This window comes from Pristis pectinata, chromosome 6 (genome assembly GCF_009764475.1).
Source record: "Pristis pectinata isolate sPriPec2 chromosome 6, sPriPec2.1.pri, whole genome shotgun sequence".
Classification (NCBI taxonomy): domain Eukaryota; kingdom Metazoa; phylum Chordata; class Chondrichthyes; order Rhinopristiformes; family Pristidae; genus Pristis; species Pristis pectinata.
The window spans coordinates 88,601,242-88,613,417 of record NC_067410.1 but is presented as its reverse complement, the minus strand read 5'-3'; the positions used below and the strand labels follow the sequence as shown (position 1 = coordinate 88,613,417).

The following is a 12,176-nucleotide window of genomic DNA, read 5'->3' as shown; positions in this document are numbered from 1 at the left end:
CTTAAAGGTGAATAAGTCCCCAGGACCAGATGGGATTTATCCCAGGCTGCTGTGGGAGGCAAAGGAAGAGATTGCTCAAGCTCTGGCTGAGATTTTCAGATCTTTGCTGGCCACAAGTGAGGTATCAGATGACCAGAAGACAGCAAATATGGTCCCCCTTTTCAAGAAAGGCAGTAGGGAAAAGCCTGGTAACTATAGACCAGTGAGCATAACATCAGTGGTAGGGAAGATACTGGACAAAATTCTGAGGGAGAGCATTAATGATCACTTAGAAAGGCAGGGAATAATCAGAGAAACCATCATGGCTTTGTCAAGGCTGGATCCCATCTGGCCAATTGACTGAATTCTTTGAAGATGTAACAAAGTGTAAGCATGAAGGCACACAGTAGATATGATTCTCACATGGAACACTGGTTCGAAAGGTTAGGGTCCATGGAATCGAGGGCAAGTTGGCAAACTGAATCCAAAATTGACTTGGCAATAGGAGACAGAGGGTGACGGTAGAGGTTGTTTTGTAATTGGATGCCTGTGACTAATGGTGCCCCACAAGGATCGGTGCTGGGACCCTTGCTGTTGGACTTGGACGTGGATGTGGGAGGCATGATCAATAAGCTCACGCATGACACAAAAATTGGTGGAGTTGTTGGTAATGTGGAAGGTAGTCTTAGGCTGCAGAGAAATATCAATGCATTGGTGCGATGGGCTGAAAAATGTCAGATGGAGTTTAATCCAGACTGAATTTGAGGTGATGCATTTTGGGACTACTAATGAGGCTAGGTCATATACTGTGTATGATTGGGTCTTAGGGAGTATTGTGGAACAGAGGAACATTGAAGTACAAGTCCATAGATCCTTGAAGGTGGCAACACAGGTAGATAGCATGCTTCAAAAGGCACATGGGATACTGGCCTTTATTAATCAGGGCTCTGAATACAGAAAGAGGTTGTTCTCCAACTTTAAAACCTTGGTCAAGCTTCTGCTGGAGTATTGAGTGCAGTTCTGGTCACCATGGTATAGGAAGGATGTGATAGCACTGGAGTGAGTGTATAGGAGATTCACCAGGATGTTGCCTGGAATGTTTAGTAATGAGGAGAGAATGGAGAAGCTGGGTCTGTTCTTCCTGCAGCGAAGGAGGTTAAGAGGGGATATGACTTAAGAGGAGGTATGTAAAATTATGAGGGGTATAGGTAGGGTAGACTGCAGGAAAATTTTCACCATATCAGAGGTAGATTAAGCGAGAAGACATATTCAGGGTAGGGGGAAGGGATATGAAGAGGTGCATGTTCACCCAGAGAGCAGTAAGATCCTGGAATGCACTGCTTGAGAGAGTGGTTGAAGCTGGGTTGCTGACAGCATTTAAGAGGTGTTTAGATAAACACTTTAATTAGGCATAGAGGGCTATGGACTAAGTGCTGGGCAATGGGATTAATACAAGAGCGTGCTAACTGGTCAGCATGAATGAGTTGGGCCAGATGGCCTGCTTCCATGCTGAATGATTCTATGACTCTATTCTGAACAAACTAATTTTGTTGTAACTGTGCTAAAACCTGATCATTATTGCTTTTGAATTAACATAGATGTCTTCTGTTGGCTACATTTAGTGACATAGAACTTCTCAGGATTTTTTTATGTACCTATGTCATGGCAATCATGTTGTTAAGATAAAATTATTATTAGTTTGTTCTTTGAATGTATTGCATTCATATCACACACGGGCCAAGCAATAACTATCTTTAACCTGAGAGTTTAGCCATCTCCCACACCATTTCTTTGGAATCACTAATGTCAAACCTCTCACCATCAACATTGATGAAGAACTTAACTAGATCTACCACAGATCAGAGGTTGGACATTCTGCACTGCATGAATCACCTCCTGAATCCTCAAAGCTTTTGTACCACTTAACGTGCTCAAGACAGGAGTGATGGAATACTCTCTAATTGCCTGGTGAATGTAAATCCAGCAAAATTCAATGACCCACAATATTTTCTAGAGTGAAGCAGTCTGCTTGATGGCAACCCACACACCACCTTAAACATTCACTGCCTCCAAGGGCAAGCTGTGTTTGTAGTTTGCACCATTGATGAGATTCACCAAGAGATTTGCCAAGGCTCCTTCGACAGTTTCTTATAAACCAAGATCTCTACCACCTAGAAGGAAAAGGGAAAACTAGCACTGAAACCCTTCAGTCCAAGTTTCACAATGTCAAATGCATATTGGCAATCCTTCATCCTTGCTGTGCCAAAATCCTGGAATTCACTGCCTAACAACATTAGGAGAGTATCTGCAGCATCTGGACTTTGGTAGTTCAAGAGCTTCTCACAGCTACTTTCTCATAAGGAATCTGTGTGGGCATAAATGAATAAAAGCTCGGCTGGTGAATTCTAATTTGATGTTTTTATTTCCCTCAGATGTCAGGCTGGCTCAGTGGTAGCACTCTCCTGGTTGGAAGATTGGGAGTTCAAGCCAAATTCTAGGCAGCAAAGGATGCAGTACGTTGCTGAGGTACCATTTGTAGTTGAGACATAGAACAGGTGTCCAATGTACAAGATTCCATGGCAGGAATTGCATGGGAGCTAACCCAGGTATCCTTGCCAATATTTATTTAAATGAGAAAATCTGATTACTACCATGTTTGAAAATTGGCTGTTGTGTCTGACAATACTTTGAAGTACATAAATGATTTTTAAAGCGCATTCAAGCTTTCCGGGATTATGAAAAATTACATAAGTGTGAATATATCCCAATGAATAGTGCTGTTTCACCAAGGCTATTCACGTATGAACTCTTACTAAACCCATTTCTGGAAAAAAATATTAACTTCACAATTTTCTTGACAATTGAATACAAGGGTTCTTTTTATAACTGGTGTCTACATGCCGTCCTGTTGGTCCATGGAATGTATGAGTGGTGAGCATATATACAAATCCCCTTTTCTGTAGCTTGTTTCATTTCACTTGAATAATAGTCGATTATTTGAAGACAATTTTAAATTGTAGTGTTCACGTCAGTGACATTTGTAAAGCTCACATCATTAGCAAATATGCTCATTCAAGAATTTACTACAATACTAAAGTCTTTAAGAATCTATTATGGAATCTATTATGGAATTGAGTGGGTATATAACAGTAGAAGCTGATTCCATTATCAATCCACAATGATTAGCATAATATTTGGATCTTCAGTTGAACTTTAAAGTTGATAAGTTTACATTATCTCAGGTTTTAATGTTAATAGTGTCATGAAGTGATAGAAGATTTTGTCTAAGATTTCAGTTGTTAGATGTTCAAGTAAGCCAATCGGATCAAACCCTCTTTTCCCACAAAAAAACAGGGAATTTTTCACATATCATTTAATTATCAAAAGTTAGAAAGTGAAATAAAGGTTGAACTTATGCATGGAATTAAGGGAGAAAATGAAATGTAATTTTATTTTTAAATCATGGAATGCTTTTATTGCACTTCTGATGGAATCTCATGCTCAAAAATGCCTCTCGTTTATGCTAGAGAGGCTGTTCAGCAGTAATTCTCTCTGAGTATGCCGTTTCAAAACTCAGACACACCCCATTCAAAAAAGCTTAACATTTTCAGTATATTTTATAATAAAAATAGGGCCAAAGACTTCAAATCATTGATTGTGAGGAATTCACCTGCAAAGAACAAACTCCATGCTGGAACAGAGTATTGCTAACAGCCACTTCCAGATTGATGTTTTCAGTCCATGTCAAAGTTGCTGTCAAATTTACACAAAAATGACAATGCAGATATTTTGTTTGTGATTGGTTGAAAGTTTCAGGCTGATATTCACACACGAGAAGTTTCTTCTAATAATAGTTTTTGAATTGCATAATGAAAAATAATTAGAGAAAATCTGTGATATTGAAAGTCAAATAACCCATTGTTTGTGTGCCCTTCCCACCCTCATTCCACCTCCCAGCAGTATGTCAGGAGCTCTGCAGATAACATTTCTTCATAATTCAACAACAATCTAACAACCTACCATTGACATTCAATGGCATCTAATTGCCAACACTCCCATCGACTTCCTAAAGGTCATCATTGACCAACAAATCAATTGGACAAGCTATGTAAGACTTAGCTATGAGAGATGTTAGAGACTGGGTATCCTATGGCAAGTGACTCACTTCCTGACACCCTAAAAATCTCTCTGCTAGCTACAAGGCACAGGTTATGGGTGTGATGGAATACTCTTCACTTGCTTGGATAACTCTCAAGAAGGTGGCCACCATCCAGGACAAAGCAGTCCTCTTGACCAGCACCCCATCAATCACTCTACATGTTCTTTTTCTCCACTACAGAAACACGGTGGCTGCAGTGTCTACCATCTACAAGATGCACTGTTGTTACTCACTTAAGCTACTCCAACAGCACCTTCCGAACAGATGATCTGTACCAGCAAGAAAGACAAGCATGGTAGGGCAACACCATCTCTAATTTGGAAATATATTGCCAGTCCTTCATCATCACTGGATTTCAGTAATTGAATTCCAGCACTGTTGGAGTTCATCACCAGATGGACTGAAGCAGTTTACAAAGGTGGCTACGAACCACCTTCTCAAGGGTCTTTAGGGATAGCTAATAAATGCTGGCTTTGCTCAAAAACCAAAAAATGATTTTTGTTTTTACTTCTTGACGTGCTGTTTTATTAGTTGCTGTTTCAAATGGAGGAAATTACTTCACACAGAACCAAGTGGTGGGCTGGAGACATTCTTTGAAAACTAGTCAGTATAATTTAATTAATGATTGATTTTGTCATGAAGATATTGGAGTAGAGGATAAGAGTTCCCTTCCATTATTATATAGCCTATAAAGGAGTACAGAGTGTTGATATTTAGTTTGCTAGACTCCATTAGAGAAAGCCCAGAAAGATAAGTGTTGCTGTTCTATCAACTGGTCTTGAATTGTATCAATGCCATGGGTGCAACATCTCATTTCTTACTCAAAACTCCACCAGCTTTTTGTCAAGGAACATGAACATATTCATCACATTTATCCATAAAAACATTTCCATTACAAGACTTTGAAAAGAACATCCAATAAAAGATGCTCTTTGTAGATTGTTGCCATTTTGCCTGGCACATTTTGCTAATATTTTTGATTTTATTTATCATGAAGAAATTCACTTTTCAACTTTGTCAGCTAAGTATAGATTGTGATATGTTGATCCCAAACAAATTGCTTACCACAAAACAAGCACAGCATTATTTGTTAAACGTGGGCTTCGATAATTTGGAAAATTACAGATGTCTGATTTGGTTTGGAGGTAATGCCATCAGAGGATGGAATTTGTTGTCAAGCCATATCAAAAAGGCACAAAAATTGCCAATGTAATATTAGTCACCAATAGATTGTGAATATGTGAACTGACACTGAATACCAGCTGAGTGGCTTCTTAGTCAATGTCAAGCCACAAAATGGTAATCATCATGAGTACAACAAAGCAACACACAATATGACAATTTACTGATGAGTAATAATACATTCCTTTAGTGAATACTTTAATTACAATCCATTCTTATGTTCTTATACTTCAAACTTATTTCCATTATAGAGAGCCACAGTGATAAAACAGGGATGCATGCAAGTTAAAATTTATAACAACTCTTTACATCACAATGCTCAGAAAACATGTTAAGCATAATAGAAACTATAAGAGGTGTTAGAATCTTTCAATGTCACTGGGCTATGTAACAGAAAATATAGATAAAATTAGGAATTGCTATTTCTCATTTATTCCTTCTATTATGTTCTGACAATAGCCACAGATATTCATCACAGCCCCACAGACTCCCACGGCTTTCCTGACTCTACTTCCTCCCGTCCTGTAAGGCTCTATTCAATTTCCTAGTCGCTCCGTCTTGTCGTGTTTGCTCGGATGGTGAGACTTTCTACACAGGTGTGTCTGAAATATTTTCTTTCTTCCTGAACCCTGACTTCCCCTTTACCCACAGTGGACAGAGCCACTGACCACATCTCATCTGTATCCCTCATATCTGCTCTCATTTCCTCTCCTCTGGGACAGAACAAGAACAGTGTCCCCCCTGGCCCTAACCTCCACCCCACCAGCCTCTGCTTTCTACAACTTCCACCAGCTTCAACAAGATTCCACCACCAGACACAATGCCCCTCCCCTCCCAGTATTTTGAATGGATCAGTCTCTATGCGATATCCTGCTCCTCCGTTCAGTCCCCACTAAACCCATCTATGGCATCTTCCCACACACCTGCAGCATTTACACCTGTTCTTTCACCTCTGCACCATCCAGGGACCCAAAGAGTATTTCTGAGTGAAGCAGTGATTTACTTGCATTTCCTCCAATCTTCATGTTCACAGTATGGTCTCCTCTCAATTGGAGAAAACAAAAACAGGAGTTATCCTGAGCTACTGGTTGCCTGCAACTTAAATTCTCCAGCCACCCTCACTCTGACCTACCTATCTGTGGCCTCTGGCACTATTACAATGAGGCCAATTCAAGCTGGAGGAACAACAACACATCCAACTATCTGGGCACGTTGCAGCCTTCTGTACTCAGTACTGAATTCGACAACTTAGTTAGCTCACACATTCTTTGTATCAGATTTGGCCACTTCTGCCAGTTATCCATCTGTGATTTTGGCATAGTTTTTCTCTTTGTATTAGTATAGCCTGACCTGCTGGGCATATCCCATGGTCCTGCTATTAGCAACACAAAACACAGAGAGGCATTGTCTGCTTCGAACTGCCGCATTAACTCATTCGGTCAGAGACAGTCCCACCTTCTCTGCAACTGAAAACTTCCCTCTTTCCCAGTCTCAGACCTGAAATGTTAACTGGTTCTCTTTGCAGGGTGCTCCCTGGCTTGCCGAATGTTTCCAGCGTTTTCTGTTCATAATTTCATGATGCTTATACCGTGGCACCCCGGACTTGATGCTGAGGCCAACTTCAGAACGAGATGCAACACGTTCGGCACTTACATTCTGCCGTGCGCAGGCGCAGAAAGCAGGGACTCGCTGAGAGGCGGGGAGGCAGTGGTGGGTGGACCCAGGAGAGAGTTGGATGGAAAGTGCGATTGTGGGAAGAGATTGGATGAAGCTCGTGAGAATGACAGAAATGTGGAATCACTAGAGAGAGTTTCTTGAGAATCAGTGCCTAACCAATAAAATGATGGGGATGGACAGAAACAGGATGAAACTGATCAGGGCAGAGGTGGCAGAATATAGGATAGTTGAGTTAAAAGCAGCCTATCAAGCACCGCAGTGACAGAACGGGGGGGGGGGGGGGGGGTGGTGGGGGAAGCAGCAAGCGGGCGATGGGATCATCCACTCTTTCAGGTGGGTGGACAAGATTTCACGCACTGTTTTGGACAGCGCGGAAGCTCTCCCCGCTGTCCACGATAATGTTTATATCCCAACACAACTGAAGCCCATCAATTGACCTCATGGAGCTTGAACAAATTCTATGATGATGAAAGGCCCTATCTTGTACACGCCTTCCTTCTCAAAAGTTTTACCTATAGATTTCAAAAGCACACCTTATTGAAAATGTTAGAAGTGGCATGTCGCAGAACAGAATATCTATACTTTTTGGCCTTGGTAGCAATTGGGTGTTCGTTTGCTACTCCAATCGAATTCATATAAAAATGATTTTTCCAAATGCACGTTCGCTTTGGCATAACTTGCATCCTGTGTGAAACTGCACTGAACACATGCGCGTGGAATTGTTATCCCCAAAGTGAAGTTATTTTTAAAATAGCCTCTACTACTGTCGTTTTCTTTTAAAAAAAACTCGGTCAGATCAACATTTAACTCCGGGTTGAATCTGAATCAAAAATTGAAAACCATCTTCCCTTGTGTGTCCTGAGATTCAATCAGATTTAAAAAAAATACATGAAGACTTCTTAATGTGACATTTCCTTTCAAATTTGTTGATTTGGTTCTTCGCCCTCAATGATTTATATGCCCAGTACTGGAAAGTAAGTAGCATAGGAAATTCGTGGGGGAAAGAAGCAAGGTCTATATTAAAACGGTACGTTACCGGACCAAAGGCAATATCCACCTTTGGTCTCGCTTGGATTGTACAGTGGCAAATATTCCTGTTAATAGCCCTTCAATTTGATGACCACGTCGAAAATGACTTCGGAACATCTGAGTTTACTTTCCCCTCCATAATTATTTGGAATAGTCGAAAGCATTCAAATACCGCTCTGGCTTACATGAAACGGCCGCTGCAATTAAAATTATTTATTGTAAAGTGGGGAGGCCAGAAAACTGCCGGGCGAAAGAGTGCAAGCTGAATATTGTTGGTGTGTGCATGTGAGATAGAGTGGGGGTAGTGGTGACTCGGACGGAAGCAACCGACGATCACCACACTGAACTTGCTGCTCTCAGCTTGTAATTACACTATTTTAAGAAAGAGTAGTCAACAATGTCCATTGTCCATTACATAGAGTTCTCCACCAGTGCAGTTAATATGGAAACAAGGGAATGCGCAGGGAAAACTCAGACAGATGCCAGTGAAATCGCGGTGGGTGAAGCGACAAACGCTCCTCAGAATTTCGCGCTGAATTTAAACAGCCGCTTCAAAACAAAGCAAAAACTGCCACCATGATTTTTTTTTATTTTGTATTGCACGGACAGTAATAAATAAGGAGACTTTTCGGACTTTCGTGAAATGCAATTTAACACGTAATCGCTATCAGGACAAATGTTACAAATTCTACTTTAACCATCTGTTCAGTTCGTTACATAAATAAACTTTTATAAATATCTTTCTTTTATAAAGATATACATAGTTTAAACATAAATACATTTATGCAGAAATGAAATAAACAATTTATGATAGCAACGACATGCTCCATCACGTTTCTTTACAACAAAGTCGCTGGTAAATGTGATTCTTCGTACCGGGAGAAACTGCGTCGTTTTCTTATTAAAGGGTACTTTTCGCGAGACAATAAAACACACAAGTAGTTTTAGGAGCCCATCACCAGCCTGGTGTCCTATGAATAGAAATAAGTGATTGTTAGTTTGGCAGTAAATGAAAGGATACTTCAATGGGAATTAATTTTCATGGCGGATGACATCACGCAGCCGCCAGTGCAGCTGGATATTAGGGTAACGCACCAAGGACAGATCAGGGATGAAGAAACTTCACCAAACTTGAAATCGGTTTGGAAACGAGCCGCCGTATGTTATATATTTGAAGGTTACTACAAATTGGTTAAAGCAAGCTTCGCTGTCGAAAACAGTCGCATATTTATTTGGAACACTTTACGTGTCTGTGTTACGATCATAGATCGAGTAATCTGAGTGAAGGACTGAATTGCTGAGGTTACCACCGCCGTGCGCTCTGTGGCAAGGTGACCCGATAGGCGGAGATAAGAGCAAGTTTATGTTCATAAATCACCAATGAAGCAAATCAAGCGAATCCGAGCAATATTCGCACAGGCACTTACCGTCGCTAGGAGTCGCAGATCTAACAACCCAGTTTGCTCATTGCTCCTATTTTGTCTATTTTGAGTCCGAAACAGCCTTTTTTCTTGGAGCTTTTCCTAGAGTTGTTGCGCCAACCTAAGGACCTCTTTGGTTTGATCTCAAGGTTGAGGCCTCGTGAGGACCGTATCCTAGGCACCACATTTGTAATGTGACCCCTTTCTTCCGAGGAAATATTCTCAATGAATTCTTCACCCAATAAATGTGTAGGATCCTGTAAAAGGAAGCGGAATTAAGGAATCTTTTGTCATAGTACACGAAATCGGAACATATAATGCATTGTTTGCCAGAAGACATTATAAATGTTATTACAACTGTATGTTTCATGAATGCAGTAATATTTATAGATATCTTATTTATATCTGAATTTGTCACCAAACACGCATTAGGCATTAAACCTGATACCATTTTAAGTAAACTAGATAGGACATGTTTGTCAATCTCTACAATGAAATATTGAAATGAAGTATTCGCCAAATGAAACACAATGGCAGTCACAGAAGGAACAGCTTAAAACAAGTACATAATATTCATTTCAGATTGATGTTTCATTGGGTACGTTTATAGATAAAGCGTTCTGACCATCTTTAACACAGAACACGAATAATATTCGTTGGATAGACATTCAAATCTTAAAGGTAGTAAAGAGTTGCGAACATTTTCTAACCATAACACAGTTACTTATTTTGGTCGATTGAGTAGTTTTGGTTGCAGAATGCAAGGTTACGCAAATCTATGCGCGCTTCTCAATACGGATCGCCTCTCATTTGCTGTCTTAACAAATTTCATCAACTTACCTGCTGTGACTGAGCCAAGGGTTTTGCCTCCGTCTTTGCGGACAGTAAAACCAGGAATAGTCCAGAAATCATAAGCGAAGAGATATTCATTCTTGTTTTATACGGTAGCGGATTCTACGCCTAGATCAATAAAAAATTAAAATCGTTTGGTTATGTTTGGAGTTCTGTCTGCTTGTAGATCGAGTCGTCTGCTGCTTTCTCGGCCGCTTTTCCATCATTTTATAACATGAAATGACGTCACCAGGCGTCTCCTTTTGGAACTTGCGAAGAACAATCAGAGGAAGGGCAGCCTTGCCTTTTCTTCTTCCTTTCCCGTTTTTACATCACTGGGTTTTTTTTGCTATTCCTTGACTGGAAGTAGCTACGGTTAACAGTGGGAAACTCTGATATCTCTCCAATACTGAGTCAAAAAGAGAAGTAATCAAACAATGTATTAACCAAGCGGAAACACTGGCGATTTTACAGTAAGAGGAAGGAATGGGTAGATGCATTGATTGATAAGCCATCGATACGACGCGGGGTAGACATTATTGTGATCGTGTGTTTATCCTATACGATCCGCAGACCATAACGCATTAGCGGCTCCAATCGTGTCTTTCGTGCCTTCACACAGATCATTGAAAAAAGAGTAAATATTCTTTGAAGTCTAGAGATCCCATTGAATTTGACGAAAAGCGAATGTTTTTTTTTCTAATTTTTAGCTCACGTATACGAAGTACGAAACAGCAATGCGAAAGAAGTGCAAGGACCAATCCAGGCAAATATTTTTCACACTAGGACAAGGTTAAAATATTCACGTTATTCAAAAATGACCTATTATCTTGTAAATACATTTTATTTTAAGTGTGACGGCCGTGTTCGGATGTAGACGAATAGTTAAAAATTAGCAGTGAAACCAGAATTGGAGTTTAAATGAAATAACGTCAGTACAAAATAATTTCTTCATATTTTACTTTTATATAAAGAAGTGGACATAATAGGCAACTGATAGAAAATTTATTGCAAAAAGTAAAAAATTATTGGTAGCGTTGTAAGTAATTCTCAATACTCCAAAAGTAGTAAAACTCTTAACAAGAAAGAATTATTTGCTGTGAATCTATTCTAAATGGTTCGCTTTACTGGTTGATGCAATGCTCAAAATTGTGAGAAACGAAAGCCGCCTAATCTTCCTTCAATTGTGCTATGCGATTTTATGGGACATTCGCGTTTAATGTATGACGCCATAGATAAACTCGTATGATATAGCAATGGGAATACTTGCGATGGATAAGAATGTGCATTAATGATTTGGTATGTCTTTGTCACTTCTATACTTAGTGACACAATCTCAAAATTGAAACTGTTGCGTAATCATATTCCGAAATGCAAACGATGAATTATCTTATTAAAACAACACCATTCATATGTAAACAACAACGATATTATTTGATTATTACATGCTTTCCTATCTAAATCACAGAAAATATTGTCTACATAACCAACATATGGTCCGCTATCATTGAAATGTTGAGCTTAATCTCGTTTTATGAAATTGACACAGTGCCAACATTCGTAGAGCTGGAAGACTAGTTTAGCCTTCGTTGAAAGACAATGCGTCAGACCGTCCATACCTCATTCTTAATAGTACAATACATTATATTGATTTCAAAGAAAGGTATAAAATACTTATTTAAAGAACGCAAATACGCAAATTTCTCGTGCATTACTAAATAATACGTGTGAAACTTGGCTCTGTATAATCACAGAACCTGCTTCACAATCATAGAGCCTGGGTATGGATATTTCCTTCTGAGGAATTGCAACGATTACACTATCCATAAAACATACACGGAGAAGACCTTGGTAATGGCTGAATACATTTCCTGTCAGAATTCCTTATAGAAAAGAAT

General features: G+C 39.7%; 2 long non-coding RNA genes across 2 annotated transcripts; one reads left to right on the top strand and one right to left on the bottom strand.

The window, feature by feature from the left end:
• Positions 1-2,076: 2,076 nt before the first annotated feature.
• Positions 2,077-6,992, top strand: LOC127572104 (uncharacterized). The gene is made up of 3 exons (XR_007956572.1): positions 2,077-2,505; positions 4,319-4,433; positions 6,846-6,992. It is a non-coding gene; the product is annotated as an uncharacterized LOC127572104 (long non-coding RNA).
• A 1,615-nt stretch (positions 6,993-8,607) lies between these two features.
• Positions 8,608-10,463, bottom strand: LOC127571793 (uncharacterized). Its single transcript, XR_007956514.1, has 3 exons — positions 10,288-10,463; positions 9,454-9,704; positions 8,608-8,997 (listed from the first exon to the last, which is right to left on the bottom strand). It is a non-coding gene; the product is annotated as an uncharacterized LOC127571793 (long non-coding RNA).
• Positions 10,464-12,176: the final 1,713 nt, after the last annotated feature.